This window comes from Grus americana, chromosome 16, assembly GCF_028858705.1.
Source record: "Grus americana isolate bGruAme1 chromosome 16, bGruAme1.mat, whole genome shotgun sequence".
In the NCBI taxonomy this organism is placed as follows: Eukaryota; Metazoa; Chordata; class Aves; order Gruiformes; family Gruidae; genus Grus; species Grus americana.
Window position 1 is genome coordinate 14,752,007 of NC_072867.1, and position 16,852 is coordinate 14,768,858.

The 16,852-nt window shown below is 45.3% G+C and overlaps 2 long non-coding RNA genes across 2 annotated transcripts; one reads left to right on the forward strand and one right to left on the reverse strand.

Annotated features, from left to right (window-relative positions):
• Positions 1-9,373: 9,373 nt before the first annotated feature.
• Positions 9,374-14,747, reverse strand: LOC129213749 (uncharacterized). The gene is made up of 2 exons (XR_008579523.1): positions 13,500-14,747; positions 9,374-13,087 (listed from the first exon to the last, which is right to left on the reverse strand). It is a non-coding gene; the product is annotated as an uncharacterized LOC129213749 (long non-coding RNA).
• LOC129213748 (uncharacterized) lies at positions 10,722-16,363 on the forward strand. The gene is made up of 2 exons (XR_008579522.1): positions 10,722-10,862; positions 10,954-16,363. It is a non-coding gene; the product is annotated as an uncharacterized LOC129213748 (long non-coding RNA).
• The last annotated feature ends 489 nt before the right edge of the window (positions 16,364-16,852 follow it).

Sequence of the window (16,852 nt, forward strand, 5' to 3'; positions counted from 1 at the left end):
TGGGGCCATGGGGCCCTGTCCCCTTTGCGCACCCACCGTGTTGGGTGCTCATCCCCGTCCAGCAACTGTGGCACCAGCGTCCTCCCCCCAGCCCTCATTTGTTCATCCAGGGAGCCCCTTTGGACCTCAAGCGCCATGTTGGTTTATCCCAGGTTGCCACCGGCTGAGGGGATGTCTTCCAGTTCAGCCTCAACGTCTGCAGCGGCCGATCCCAGTCCTGATGGCTGAGGGAGACCGTGCAGCGGGTGCCAAGCCAGCCATGGGAGGGGGGTAAGCAGAGACCCCCAGAGGTACTCCCCCAAATGTGTCTTGTTGCTGGCACTGGGAGTAGCAGTGACTAACTGCTTGTTTTCTACTGTATTTATTGCTTGAGTAGGAACTGATAGCTCTGCTTGTTGCTTATTCACCCAGTGCCACGCATTCAGGGTGAACTGTGATGAAAATAAATTGGAATTTTACATTTTAATTGCAGAGATGTGGCAGCTGCAGGCACCTACCTGGCATTGTTTGGCACTGTAGAAGGGTTCACAACAGCCGGATACATCTAGCCCCGATACACAGGTCAGGGGAGTGATGCTGCTGGATGATTCGTGATGGACCTGCTCAGGTACAAATCTGCCACCATTCTGCACAAAAAAATAGTGTGTTTCTTTCCTAGCAGGGATTAGCAGTGTGCTCCATCTCAAATAAACCCAGTCAGTTCTTAAGAAATCAAAATTGACTGTAAAATTTTTGAAATACCACTTGTGGGAATAGCAACAAACCGCCAAGGGCATGCTTGAGTGTAGCAAGATCATTTAATTCAACTAAGAAAAAAAAATCACAACTCAAGCAGGCGTTTGCATTTTCTCCTGCACAGTTGTGTCACTAGATGGCCTTCCAGACCCAATGCAAACACGGCCGCAAGCCGCAGCTCTTTCAAGGAAGACGTTGCTTTGTGCAGAGGGCAAACAAAAAGCAAGAAAATCGGTGATAGGGAGGAGAATGCATAAATACCCAACGAAGTGTCATATAATTCAAATAATAATAATAATAATAATAAAAAAGCAGCCAAATACACACCTATTTAAAGCTAACCATTTCACTGGGGAAAAAGTTGATGCAAGCATATAGAATACACAAGCTGTCAAAAAGATGCTTTATGAACTGCAATCTTATATATCTTATCTGGAACACAGTAAAAGCTATCAGCTCCTGTCGACTGTAATGGCTGAGGGCATTCCAGTATCCCACAGGAATGAATGGTCCAGGAAAGAATTGTTTTACCCTGAAATTACTTTTTTGGACCTGGCTCAAAACCAGCGTCACACTATGTATCATAGGATCAACAGATACACTTAGTCTTCCTCTAACTGAGTACTGTAATTCAGGATTTTTTTTCCAAGTCAATTATTGCTATAGAAGTTTTTTGGGGGGGATAAAAGTATTTTATGGGTCATTGTTAGGTTGTTTGTGGGGTTTTTTGTTTATTTTTTCCCAGTCTCACAAAACAATCTTTACATTTCTCACAGCTTTGTCTCCCTTCACATTTTATAGTTAAAGAAACTTCTTAGATTTGTATACCTTTAGATTCAGAATGAAACAATATAAAATGAGTAGATTAAAAAATCAACTGTAAACACTCCAAAGACTTCTTAAGTAATGGATGTTCTAGTGGTAGTGAGACAACTTAGTATTGACGAAATACAGCATTTCAGTAACATGTCTCAGTTACTTATTTTTAATTAATGAGTATGCAGTGCTTTAGGCATATAAAGTCCTACGAAAAGCTAAGTGTATTTTGCTGACTCAAAAAAAGTAAAATCTAATACGGAATCCTGCCACTGATTTAAATGGAAGAAGATTCGACCCTCTATTAATAAAATTAAAATCTAATCATTATTAATTGCAAATGTCCTTCTCCTACTTCTGTTTTGGCCTGTATATTGATTTGGGCACAAGTTCTGTTTCATCAAAAGCTTACACATCTGTGTAAAGAGATTTACAGTGAGCGTACCAAAATCAAGACTTTAATGGGATATGGTAAATATCTGTGTTCCAATCTCGTTATCAATTTATCGCTTCACAATTGCCAAGGCAAATAAGGGGAAGGAGCGAAAGGTTAGCACATTGCCTAGGAAAACTGCTGGAAGTGTACGATTTTTAAAAGATGCTTTAACACTTTAGATGGGAGCAATGGGTAATTCAGATTAGTTATCAGGACACCCACAAGAGACTCACAGATTAGGTTTAATATTGAAGCTATGGCCTTTTTACAATACAGGGTGATGAAATAAGTTGATACTCCTATTTCTCAAAATACCAAGCCTGGGGAAAAGTGCTTGCAACCTCCTGGACAGTTCTGGTACAGTGGAAGAACCTGAGGGCATATCCTTAGCCTGACCTAAGGAAACAACACCAACACGCTTGCGCTGACTCTCTTTGTCCCTTCTGATGTGCTTGAAGAAGTCAAGGAAACAGAGATTTAATAATATTAAAAGCCCATGAGTTTTGTGGCTATAGAGAGTCAAGTAAGGGAAGAGAAGCACAATTGTAAATCTTTCTGCTCACAAAACACTGCTTTAAATAGTAAATATGTTAACAGAATTGACAAAATAATCTGATTAGCTACGTTCTTCTGTTTGGAGGAACTGTAAAAGTTTTAAGTTTGCAATCAATTAAGCTCTAACATAGTTCTATCTTAGGCTAAGAAGCATGGCTTGCAGTAATATTCCTAATGGAAAATACAACTATTTTAGCTAACCAGCAAGGTCTCAGACTACTGGTACTTCCTTGTAGCCACAATTGGAGAGAGGAGTAACAGCACACGCCATCTGCTGTGTACTCATATTATTAGTTTATAAGGTAATATAAACTAGACAAGAATGGGGACCTGTTCTTCGTAAATGTCTTTAGAACTACCTTTTTGAAATACACTTAAGAATTTTCTTCTTGATAATAAAGACCCCAGCTTTACAAAGAGTTAACAATATGAACATGTAGCCCCATTTATGTCAAAGGAAATATTAATAAACTCAGTTAAGCATGTGCATAACAAGACAGAGCCTTAAATATTTATTTTTGAACATTACCAGTGATATTAATTATTTGTGTTTTCAGTGATGAATTCCCACTACAGCATGTACATATAAAGAAAGAGACAACGCCCTGAAGAGTTTACAATAGGAGAGACAGACCCAAAGAATGGGACTTACCATGTAAGTAGATTGAATTCCCAGTAAATTTCAGATGTTCCACAAGGGCAACAATGGTTTGCCATGTGCACAGACCCTTGCTGGGGAACAATCTCTGCCCCACAGAATTTAGTGTGAACTGACAGGGCAGATAGGGAAGGGGAAACTAATGTCGGAGAGCTGCGCTTGCACATACAAAGAAGTTATGGGTGACAATATTGGTGTAAGAGGATAAGCCTATGAGAAAGCTAGGTATATAGGCAAGGGTAATTCAATTTATTTACAGAACAACTGTACAATTTTCTTTTCGCAGTTGTGTTTTTGCTCACAATCCCAAGCCTCTTTCAACCCTCACTCAACCCTGGTAATATCTTTTTTCAAAACCAAAGCTCTGTCTCCTTGACTTTCAGCTGCTTCTCAGTATCCATTTCTGCAGTGTTTCTTGCTGTTTCTCTTGCACATGCAGAGTTCTACCATCTGGTCCTCATGGCCTGATATTTTACACACACGCCCCCACCCTAAAAATCCCTTGGGCCACATGATTCACCGTCTATTCAGACCTTGCCATGTGCCTGGTTTTTGTGTAGTAGCCCCTACTGATGTAAATCCCTTGTTTCATAAGGGCTCTCAATTGCCTTTTTCACTGAAAGCAAGGTGGCTGTGACACCTGCCAGTTTCTAAGACGTTTAACCCAACCTAAAACATTATTACATTGTTTTTTTGGCTGAGTAGGAACTGTATTTTTTTTTCCCAGTGGGAAGCGTTGCCAGAAAGGTATTAACTTTCTAGACTATTAAGTAATGTGGAAAAATTATATTTCAATAAGAAAATTTCCTTTCTGCCTTTTCATGCCTTAGGAATATAGTTCCTGTTGCACTTGGCTCAAGTAGCCCATGCACTAAATCGGTGCAAAAATCTTTCAACAAATCCTACATAAAATCTATCCAAAAACTACCATAGAGTTCAGAGGGCTATGAAAGAAAACAGGACAACAGTCTGCAACAGGAGGTGTTAGCCAAGTTAGACGCACAACTCAGCAAAATCAGGCAGCGAATATTCAGGCGCTTTGATGTAGTATGGACAGATTTTGTTCATAAAGCACACACTGACTACTACCTAGAGAGCAGCTATTTATAGGGAACACATACTGTTTCGTAGGTTATTTTCTCCGGTATGCTTTAAATCAGGGGTGTCAACTATGTGGGCCAAATATGGCCTACCTGATGTTATGCATGGCCAACGTGCCGTATTTTGAATCTCACCTTTCATTAGAAGCTAAGTTCTTGGCTTTGCAGTTGTGGGGGGAAAAAAACCCCTCCACTTTACAAATTTTAAGAGTGTGTAAATCAACACAGTAACGTCTCAGCCTGATACAGTAGGTGCTTAGGGCCAGTTTCAAGTTTCTGTTCCTCGCTGAAGTGTGAATTCTCAAGCCAAGTTCTGTTGTAAAAACTGGGTAACACAAGGTTAAGATCACCCTGTGCTTTTATGGAACATCAAACACAATGACTGATCTCTGAAAAGCATGAAATGAACAAGCAAATGTCTGCCAACACCACCATAACTCTGCCTCCATGGATCTGGGCGATATGTGTGTCTCCCAGATGTGCTGGCACAGCTTCACTGAGCGATGGGGAGGAATTTGTCAACACAATCTGGGAGAGCTATTACAGTGTGGCTGGATCTCATCCTCTACCTCTATGCTCAAAAGCAAATCTGGAGATTCTCTGGAGAAAGAGGGATTCAAAATGCCTCATTTCAGGTGAGATCTGCAGGTTGTGTTTGTGTTGGTAGCTGTGGTTGGTTTTACCATGGGACCAGTCAGAAGCAGGGAGCTCAGGAACGATGCTCAGGCTTGCTTGTGGCTGAGTGAGAGCACAGGGCTCTGCTACAGATCTGCATGAAAGTAATCAGCATCAGATGCTTTTCTGCGTCCAGATCTGCAGAAGAGAATAATCCCCTCAGGAAGTAATTTTGGGAAATGTAGCAAAAGGGGCTGTAAATACCTTTCCTTACAACACAGAGTGTTTTTACCCAATATCCAACCCCTCTCTTTAGTATACACCCTCTCTTTAGTATACACCTCTGGCTTATGCCTTCCAGTGTTTTCATTACCCAGCACTCCACCTGACCCAGCAAGGACTGAGTTTTTGGTTTTGTTTTTTTTTTTTTCCCCAAATCAAAGTGCTCTCTACAGTACCTGATTTCTTCAGATGGTGCTTTTTTCCTCTTCTTCTCCCATTCCCAAAGTAGAGAGATATTTTATTTTAATGTACTTGCTGGTTTAGAGACAAGAGAGGACGGAGACCAGTAGGAGTGTACATTAATTAGGATGACCACAGCACCAGATCAGGAGTTGCATTCAGCTTCTTTAGTTTACATAGCAGGCATAAGTATGGAGTAGGTGAGTCCACTGGATGGCCAAATCTGGGTTATAGTCCCCAGAAGTTGGTTGGCAGATTCCACCAATCCTGAAATGTGTGGAGTTGTACTTTTTTGTGAGGCTTTCAAGAACCTTAAGTTTAAATGATCCCAGGTTTGGCTTGCTAAATATGCTTTCCACTATGTGAGCTACCATGCAATCTGAACAAGCATGTGTTTTTCAGAGCCATTAGAAGAGTCGGGCTTTAATCAACACTTCATTGCTGCATTGGCTATGTGATAGCCATCAGCGTTGCACCTGGCCCTGGCAGGAAGCTCTCAAACCTTTTGGGCAAGAATGTGGGGAAACTGGGAATATTCATAGGCGGAGAAAAAAAGGATGGCAAAGAAGTAGCCTATAAGAGAAAAGAGTGTGGATGAAATAGGGGCAGGCTTTCGCCAAGTTAATGTATGGCACTGACATTAAAGGGCAGTTAATGTGTGCAGTTGGCATCCTCCCCTCTGATATTTATGCAGACTTCCTACAGGAAGGCAGCAAGTGCAGACTTAAGAGATGATAAAATCCTGTTTATATCCCTACAGGAGACACCATAATTTCTGCCTGTTTTTTGTTGAGTGCTAGATGTACAGGAAGAGCTCAGCAGGAAGCACTTGCTCTGTCACTGTCTGGCTGGGAAGGAGCTCACACATGGGGATGGAGGTTTGGCAGGAGCCGGAGAGGTTTGTGACTTGTCAGAGCATCCCTAGGCAAAGGACAGGCCCCTACTGAGTTTCTTTCAGACCTAAGAGTAGCCATTAACCTGGCCAGAGCAAACCCTGCAAAGAACAGTGACAGTCAGAGCAGGCTAATTAATAACTTGAGGCACTGGAAATAAACCCAGTTGTAATTGTGTCATGTTTGCTTTAGAGCTGTGATTTTTGGCCTGTGCCCCGCTTGTGGGAGCTAGACGGGTTGATGGTGCAGGGCGGCCTGGCTGGAGGTCCTCACTGCAAGCCACCAGAGCAGGTCGGGAAGGTGTTTGAGCAATCGCAGCAGCGGCTTGGTCTGCTGTGCGCAGGCATGTAGAGGGCAGCAACCTGCCAGCGCTGCTCCAGCCCATGGGTCATCGCCAAACTCAGACTGGCGTGCTGCCCCGGGCGAGCTCAACACTGCTGTCCTTGATGGCATGTTTCCTGTGCGTTTCTCCCTTCCTACACACATTTCACCCTTCCTGACTCTCATTGTAACAACAGGCACACTGTCAACTTTGCAGTTGCTTACTGGGATTAACATAGTAGCTCTGATTTCTTAAGGCAGGGAGATTTCCTGCTTAAAACCATACTAATTAAACTTACATCTCTCATAATGCTAAAAATGCCCCTGTCTGAAAGGCAGCTAAAGATACTTGTACAATGCCAGTGCCCCATGACCTTTAATGGTCTTAGAAGTCTAAGAAAAGTATAGAAGTGCCTCCTCAAAGATACAGGACTCCAGACAAACGGAAGGAGGAAGCAAATATTGCATCCCTCTGAATCAGACATCTTACACAAAAATCTTCCAAGTACAAAACACATCTGGCTGGGTATTTGTCAAGTTTTTTATTGGCTTGAAATACATACGCACGCACAGAGCCCAGAGCAAATCCTTTCCACTGTCAATCTGAGTGGGCACCTTGGTTTTTCTTTTAGGACTCTATTTTGGACCTGGGGAAGTGTTCTCAGTCGACAGGCCTACAAGCAAGCCAGCGCTGGCCACAGAAGAGGGCAACAGCTGCATGAGCTTTAATTCCTCTCCCCACCTTCCCATACAAATGTGCCCCTCAATCCTCTGGAGGAGCCAGAGAGAAGAATGATAGCTCCTCCGTTTCCCTGCCAGCTCTACTGGCATTTCCTATTACACAGCCAATTGCATGTTAGGCACTGAGACTATAAAGTGTTTTTTCATGTGGGCAGCTGAGTGGTGGTGGAACTAGAATCTCGTTTGGTTACAACCCCCTGCAGATGTTCACGACACTTTTTTTACCCCCCTGCTTACACAACACGGCAGGCATTTGTGATGATTTACTGCCACAGGAACCACTTCCTGCACACTGCTAGCAGCAAGTCTTCCTGGACTGCTGGCAGGCATTGCATGGGGAAAAGGAAAGGCAATGTGCAGGGGAAGGTGTTGGGAAGTAAAGGGAACGCTGTTCTCCATCAGCGGCTCCCGAGAGGGGGAGAAAAGCAGCTATAGCTTTGCAGATTTAGTACAAGCTAACTTCGGTTAGGAATTAGCAATGGCCTTCCCTCTTGAAGGTAAAAACAATTAAAGTATCTGGAAAAGGTATTTTAATTTAAGACTTACCTTGAAAAAAACCCAAAAAACCTAAAGTATGAAAATAAATTAGAAACTAGGCTAAGAACAGAGCCTGCAGGAATTAAGTCAAAACAAAAGGCAGGGGCTATCCAGCAAGAAACCCACAAATGGCATGGGTTGAAATGTAAAACCTACAGTTCACTGCGAAACATGAAAGATGCTGTTGTATTCCACACCTCCTCTTCCTGGGTGTAGCTGTCTCCACAAGGTGAAGGGCAGTAATGAATCAAGCTCCTTTCCTCTCTTCCTGTATTTTCTATTCAATTATTCGCAGGCTGTGCAAGTTCTGCTTTATTTCCCCTCTCCATATGCCGCACTCTCCTCCTGTTTTGTTTTTGTTTTTTTTTTTTATTTTTCATTCCGAACGTGCATTTGGCCTCTCTCCCATTTCTTTCTCCTCGGTACGTGCCCCCCGCTCTGCTAAGATCTGCTGTCTTTGTAACCTCCACTGTGCACATATGCTGGCTCCCCCTCTCCCCTCCCCACCACCCCCTGCTTCTGGGCCATCAAGTGTCCCTTCGCTTCACTCCAGCATTTTTGCCAGGGGGCCCATCAGCCAGCCAGAAAAGGAACAATTTTGCTATAGCCACTGCTCCCGTTTTCATGCTGCCGGCTCCTCTCCACCGATCAAGAGGAACCCATGTTGCTCCCGTAGTACAGCTGATTGGTGGCAAAGGCAAAGACGGCTCTGCAGCTGCTTAGCAACTGGGAGCTGCTGTTATGCTGCAGCGTAGAGAGGCAATGGATGGCACAGCATTCGCTAATTCTGCGTGTTCTGGCCCACTCGGCTGAAAACCATGGCTTAGTGAACCAGCTGGGGCACTCTCAACTGTCCTGTCAAAAAATAAATCAAGATGGGGATCCTTAACTGCAGATTCAAGAGCAATGGCGACAATGTCAAGGGCAAAACCGTCTTGGTCTTGTGTCGTACGTTGTTTGCATCGCACCAGTTAGAAGAAACTGTTCCGATTTGTAAGCTAAACTCACGCCATTTGATCTTTGTCATCACTTTTCTGGCTGCAACATTTTATGCTCTATCATTTATGATCAGAACATTCCCTGTATGCACTGCATTTGTTAAAAGGGCTCACAGGTTTCCAGCTATTATCGCATCTAGACTGTTTAATGATAGGTGTCCAGATACACAAGTATTTTAATGCATAAATATCCTTTCAGATTACTTCTATCTTCATTTCCTTTTGATGCAAGCTCTGGGAGTGCCCAAATTTTCTAAATTGTACATTCTTTTCATTCCTTTTTTTTTTAAAACTGTTTGGACCATGAAACACTGAACCAAAATGTTTAGTAATTTGATGGTTTTAGAATGTTGATTAGAATCACCAACTTTCTTGATTTATTTCATGATTTTTATAAGCTTGAAACTATTCTAAAAAATACCCGGTTGTACACTCTGATGGGATCGCAGCATTTCAATAGCAGCTGCATTTCAATAGGCAAGAAGCAACACAAAACATTCTGCAAATCAGGTGTTGAAACAGCTTCTTTATTCCTTTATAGCTCAAGAATGATTAAATCTCTGACAGCACTCACTACCTATCTTATAGAGAAATAAAATTATCAGATACAGTTTAAAAAGAAACCAAAAACCCAGCCCTGGCAAATATCCAACATGTCCATCAAAGGTTATATGGATCTTAAACAAAATAACTGTTTGTTCCGCTACTTGGTATCACCATAGATCTCCACACCCAGGCAGTCAAACACCAGGACAGGGTAGTGATTCCCTGTCATCGTTCAATGCTTACATGCCATGCGTCCTTGGAGCATGCTGGGGCACAGGTGAAATATGTCAGGAGGTTGCTTATTTTGGCTGAGAAATTCCCTAGACAGATCATCTGCTTTCTTAGGAAGAAATGAAAAATTTCATGGTAAAAAAACCTCAACAGGCAAATACCCTGTCCATATTCCTACTCAATATTCTTAGCCTGGTTTCCTAAAAATAAAACAGTCTAATGTGACTGTGTTGTTCATTCTTCCTCTCCTTCCTCCAATCTCAATCAAATTTGGCAGAGGGGAAGAAGTCCCAAACGTATTTAGGTCTTGAATGAAGAGCTGAGTAGAGTACGTAGTAGAGGCACCACGGTGGTGCTCAGCCCTTGCCCGTACCCAGCCAGCACTTTAGTCCTTGCTCAGCCAAATGGGGCAAGCAAGACTGGGAAAGAGCTGGAAAATTTGTCAGGGGGCATTTACTGACACAAATCCATGGGAGACAAAGCTTCCTGAGTTTAGCTCCTGAGAGAGAAATTGTTTTAAGAAATTGGAAGGTTCGGTGGTAAATGGCAATAGCACTAGTAGGAGATTTGTGCAAGAGGGATGATGTGCCATACTTCAACCCCTGTGAAGCATTTATGGGATTATGAGTAGGACAATGTAAGAGCAAGAAGGCATAAAATGAAACGGGTTAGAATCCATCTAACAGGAAGGTCTCAAAATGCAGTTGTAAGCGCTGTGTCCTAAAGCTGTCAGCTTTCTTTTATGGGTCCTGCAACCACCTACATTAGGTAGGTTTGGGCCCTACATTATTTAATGGCTACACTATAGACACCAGGGCAGGCAAATGCTGCAGTGTGCCTCCTGGCTCCCTTCCAGCTCCTGAACTGGGCTTTCTTCCCATGAAACTGGGGTGTGGCGAGAGGATGGTGTACATCCAGACCTCCTCCTGACGCAATACTAACACGGCTGAGGTGTACACACACCCGGAACCAGGAAACTCCTACAGTGGAGACAGAAGCAGTTGTTTATCTGGAAGAAAATATATAATCGTTACCAATCAAGTTTGTAGGTGACACTCAATAGTAGCAGGAGGGGGTATAAAAAAAAAAGGTTATTGCAAGCAACAACACTAAGGACTTGTCCTTTCCAAGAGAGCCAAGTGTAAAGCTGTACAAGCAGAACAAAAAGCACAAACCAACAGGATGGGGATGCTGTCCCACGAAGGAGCAGATCTGAGGGTATTTTAGGAGCCGTGCTGGGAAACCAGCTGAACAAGGGCTGTTGGCGTGGGTATTATCACCACTGATTGCTCTGTCCCCTTCTGCCCAGATCAAAATGGTGAAAAACTGGAGCGTTCACAGGGAACCGCGACAGGAACGACTACAGGATTAGTAAAGATGGACCCGAGGGGGAGCTCTGCAAGTCTGCAACAGGAGTGTTAAATGCTCAGTTGATCAGCCTGTACACAGCTACACGGGGACGGAAATCTGGTAATGGAGCTTTCCTCCGTCAAGCAGACTGAGATACAACAACATCCAGAAACTGAAAGCAGAAACTAGAGAAGTTTAAAAAAGGTATTTTGATTTCTAGTCTTTCAGGTAGGCTTTGATGGAAACAATTTACTAACTCTTACTCTCTCTCACAGCCCATTTTAAAATGAAAATCTGTTTTTCTATGATGTAGCCATGCTGTAGTTAATTTCTTTCAAATAAGCAACAAATTCACAAAAATCTGACGACCTGCATAACGCAGGAAGTCGAACCAGATGAACCTAGGTCTCTTTTGTCCTTTATAATCTATTAATCTAGTTTCCTTGCACAAGCAGCGGATTGTGACATGAAAACCTTCAATATAAAGGATTCTGTGTACAAGCCAGTCTAAACCAAAATGTTGTAAACAGTCATAATCATTGTTTGGCAGAACAGCTGCCTGTTTTTTATTTCACTTTGCCTCTCAATCTAATTTGCTCTTGTTGCAACACTTTGCCAAAGAAATTAAATCACTTCTTATTGATAACAGACAGTGAAATAATTAACATAAGAGTTTTCTACTCCATGATGCAGGGGAGGGACGCTGTGGGCAAGAACAAACCCCTTTGCTTGGGCAAGAACAAACCCCTTTGCTTCAAGAATGTGCATAGAGTAACCACAAGCTGTTCAGAGAAAAAAAAATCTTCCACCCCCCCCGAAAGATCTCTTTCTTTCTCTAAAGAGTCTCACACAGTAAACCAGGGTCAATCTAACTGAAGTATGAAAGTCTGGTTTGACCTTTCTGGGATTTAAACATTCTGTACCAGAACATTTAGCTTTTCAGATACGAGGTTCAGCCATGAAACCACCCACTCTGAGAGTGCAACCGGTCTCAACTGCCTTGGTGACTTTTCAACTACATTGAACACGATCGTCATTTAGAAACTCTAAAAACGGAAAGAAATGTTCAGCTCAGACTTACAAAAACAATTTTCAGAAGTGCTGAGGACCCACACAATTCACTGGGTCCGCATGGCGGGCTCACTCTACAACGCCTGCTGCCCCAGCAACTTCTGGCCCTGATTTGCACGTACGCGGCGCCAGGCACATGCTTTGGGACCTCTCCCAGCTGGAGCAGTTCACGGATCATACCATCGGGAACGGCCGTCCTGAACAATGATTAATTGCAGACAAAGATCAGAGTCCTGGAAAAATGCGCAGAGAGGTGCAAGTACAGACAAAGCTGTCTAAGCTCCCACAGTATTATGGTCTGGCTGAATCATTTCAAAGCCTGCGTTAAGCAGAGCTAGTTTGCTTCAGGGTTAAACAGACCGACGTTAAGGTTTAAATGCAGATATTACTAATATCCAAATATCTATTTCAACATGAATTTTAAAGCTCAGGAAACTTAATAGCTGATGCTGTTTAAATCTCTTTTTTTTTTTTTTTTTAATCCCTTTACATGCCGACTTAACTCATTATGATGCAAGCTGCGGAAACATTTTCATTACAGTTCAAAAAACCCCTGCAAAACCAAGAACAGATCTACAGCGTACTTTGATCTACACGTCGCCTGTTTCGGCCATTTCCAGGAAGCTAAAATGCTTTTCACCTCTATTGAGAAATAGTAGAGGAGCATTTTAATAGTGTTTAGCTAAGAATCACGTCACCGTTTCTTCCGAGTTTATTAGCAGATTATTATTTAAAGCAATTTTAAACCAGGAAGGCTGTTGCAGTACTGCCATGAGCAAGGGCCAGGCGTTTAAAGATGGTCTGGCCGGACAAGGCGCGCCTCACAGGGACCGAGCCCTCGGAGGGTCTTGGCGGCCGCAAACCCCCATGGCTGCAAGAGCTGCACCCCGAGAGGGGGGCACAGAGCGCAGGGGTAGCGTTTTAAAGCCAGCCTGGCAGTGCGAAGACTTTTTTTTTTTCCTCCCTCCATAGAAACGTGTCATGTTTTGTGCTGACGGTTTGTCGCTTGTTCTCGACGGAGCCTGACCCGGTGAGGACGGAGGGGGGGGAGAACAAGAAATGAAGAAGATGAGCGTGAGCCCTCGCGTCCTTGCAAAAGGCGCAGGCTTGCGGTGCCTCCTTCGCGGCAGCATCCTGCTCCCTCGCAGGAAAACACCCTTGAGCCTCGGCACATACCACAGCACAGGTTTTACAAACCCACGGAGCGGCTGGTCCTGAGCCGCAGGAACTGGCGGGCAGGGCGCACCCTGCCCGGCACATGCCGCTCCCGCAGGCAGCCTCTGCCAAGCAGCCACTTACCTTCTCCCTCCCACAGGGTCCGCAGGACGGTCCTGCTCTAGCCTTACCAGGGAGGCCACCTCTCTACAAGTGTTTGCTTTTCCTCCCTGTCCTGCCCTCTGAAGTGGTTGCTCAAGCCAGGCTTTCCTAGCTCACCTAATTTGGGTTTGCAGTGGAGCACAAGGTGCAACTCCCCGCAGAGCACAGCGAGGTTTGTGAAGCTCCGAAATAACCCCCACGCCTCCACCCAAAGCGAGCTGCAGGAAAATCTGCTCGGGAAAAAAAAAGAAAAAAGGAAAAAAAAGAAGAGAAAAAAAGAGAAAAAAAAAAGGCACATGTAACACCTCAGACGGCCATGGCGGCTCGCACTGCAGCACGGCACCCGGCTCCGCGCCAGCCCAGCCCCGGCTGCGGGCCCGGGGAGCTGGGCGCTGCAGGCCGGCCTGGCCGGGCCATCCCACCCCGGCTGCGGGCGGGAGGAGGCAGGGCAGCGGCTGCCCCGGCGGAGCGGCTGGGCGATGGCGGAGGGGGGGAAAGCCCAGGAGGGGCAGGAGAAGGAAAACAACAAAGAGCCATGTGACGAGCGGCGGGGAGCGGCGGCCGCGCTCCCCCCGGCGCGTTGGCGGGGCGCAGCGCAGCCCGCTCCAGGCGGGGAGGCTGGCGACGCCGCCCTGCTCCTCCCGCGGCCGGCGCTGCCTGCTCATTTGCCTGGCTTCTCCCTCCATCCATCCCCCACAACTGCCTGGCTTTGGGGTTTTTTGGGGGGAGTTTTTTTTTGGGGGGGGCTATTGTTTGTTCCTCTTAAAAATCCTTTTTTTCCTCTGCATTAGGCTACTTTCATCTTTGGGTATTTATAAAACCTAAGCGAGCGAGAGGCTGCGGCGGGGGGAAGGGAGGAAGACGAGGGGCGGGCGGCGTTATTTATAGGCACTCAGGACTTCGCCTGCATTATGCGAGCAGCCTTTGTCCTCCCCACCCGGCTCTTCCCCCCCCCCGCCCCGGCCGGGCTGGAGCGTCGCCAGCCCTGCCGCCCGCAGCGCTGCCTCCCGCTGCTGCAGGGCGCTCCCCAGCGCGGCCATGTTGTGCGCGGCAGCGAGGAGAAAAAGCCGCCAGGCGCCCCGCTCCCTCCTCGGCTTCGCTTTCCACAACCCCTCACAAAGCAGTGGGGGAAGGGGGGGGGGCGGGAAAGGGGAGAGAGGGAGAGAAAAAAAAAAAGACAAAAAAAAAGGCCATTTCCCTCCAGTGATCGAGATGCGAAGCGCCGCCAGGCAGTGGGGGAGAGCCCGCCTCGCCGCCGCCCCAGCCCTGAAGAGAACGCGGCGCCGAAGGAGAAGCCATGATGGCGGCTATCCTCACACAACATGGAGCGCGACCGGGAGCGCCCTGCCCGCCGCCAGCCGCCCCTCCCGGCGCCCGGGACACGGTGCTTCCGCAGGCTTTCACATAATAAAACCACCAGACTTCGGCGGGGAGGCCATTTCATGGGCTGGGTGGCTGCACTAAAGTACAACTGCTGTGAATATCAACTGCGTCACGGCTCTCCAACTGTAAAACTCAGGCTGCAAAGGGTCCCTCACTTGGAAGGAAACTCCCTCATTTTGGATTTACTTCCAGACCTCCTTTTTCCCCCCTCTCTCCAAGTCACTGCCTCTCGGTATGAAGGATTTTACAGTGCTTTTTAGTGAGACATCCGCCATTAAGACTCACCGTCTTGAAAAACACCCCCCCATTTTGTTGCTTTTGTCGAGCTTCTGTAATTAGATGGATAAAACACATAAGGGATCCCTACCACCACCGCCTTTTCGCCTTTTTTTAAAATCAACCTCAGTAACATCTTCCTGTTCGCAGGCAGATTTTTTTTTTTTTTTTTACTTTTGGTGCGTTCAATTTAACAGCCACGTAACGCCTGCAATGGATTCACGGCGTCTCTCCGCAAAAAAAAAAAAAAGCACCACACCACAGGGCTGCGGACGACCAAGCGCTTTGTGCAGAAAAAGAAATCCCTCCCTGAAAATAGACGTTTCAGAGACGCTGTTAGATGTATCTGAGGAGAAGGATATCGCCACCGCTCCTAAAGATGACCATTAGGATCTTGCCGCCCAGGACAATAACGTTAGCCGCACAGGCCTGGTCTATATGGTTCTCTGCAAGGGCAAAAGGGTTTACTTACCCGCGCACCATAGTTGAATGCAGCTCTGAAGGTGAAGTTGTTACGCTTTTTTAAAATAACGGCTATAAATATATATGATCTGTATCACCACTTCTCTCGTAAGTTTGCAAGTCAAAGCGGATCTTGTTAAGATAGTTACGGATCTTTGTATGGCAGTGGTCTAGCATCATAAAAAAAAAGGGGGGGGGGAAGCTATAGAAAAAGTTGTCCAGCTATGTTGGCTGACCGTACACAGTGAAGACTCCTACTCGAGGCTTAGATCTACCTTCCTGTGGCAGATTTACTCTACATAAAAAGGACATTCAGTGTTTTTCCACAGAGCACGCAGACGCTGAAAATGTTCTAAATAGTTTCAGGCTGCACATGTTAGTGTGAAAACACCTGGTTAACATTTACTTGGTTGTAAACAACTTTTAAGCATCTCTTAGCCAGATATTTTGCTTTAGAAGTAAAATATTTCAAAAAGCATAAATTGGTTTAGATTAACAGACAAAAACATAAGACATGCAAATGAAGGCTTAGCAATAAGGACCACTTCAGTAACATTAACATGAAAACTACACTTAGCAAGGACAGAATGGATTGGGTACTTACAACATAAGAGGAAAGGAAAAAAGCTTATCATAGTAAAATTGCTTTTTTTTTTGCCAAAATTCACTATTCCTATGCCTATATTTAAAACATTACCTTATAAGCACCAAAGGAGTTAATAAAAATGGCCAGGAATCAAGTGTTTAATACAGGAAATACTCTCTCAAATTTATTGTTGAGTCATCAGAGAGCTCTATAAAGCTTAAAAACCCCCAAAACAACAACAAAAAATATTAAAAACGATGTATTTTTTTTGGCATTCGAAATTGTTAACTGCTGACATAGGGTGTGCCATGACCTAGTTACACAAGACAAAGATGGATCCCGAACCATAAGGGTAAAAAAAAAAAATCCGCAATTTTTTTGTTTGTTTTTAAATCTTCCTTCTTCAGTGAGTCCTCTAGCATGGTGCCAGACATTACCACCACCCCGAGCGCTCCCTGCAAGTGGACGGTGTGGATTCACATGGCGGATCCCCCTTTTGGAACAAAGGAAAAGCCCAGTTGGCCATTTCGCTCCATTGCAGAAAAATGGCTGCCTGATCTGTTGGCCTCTCCTTAGCTGTCTGCTGAAGGATGTTTTTACACCGCCGTCTAATAACTCAAGCCCCATGGAAGCTGCTCGCCCATTGGCTGCGGCCGCCCCGCTGCCTTTAACCAGCCAATTGCCCGAACCGCGGCCAAGCTGCCGCGGCCCCGCGGACCGAGCGGAGTCGCGCTATGCGCCCGCCGTGCTCCGCCCGGTTCCG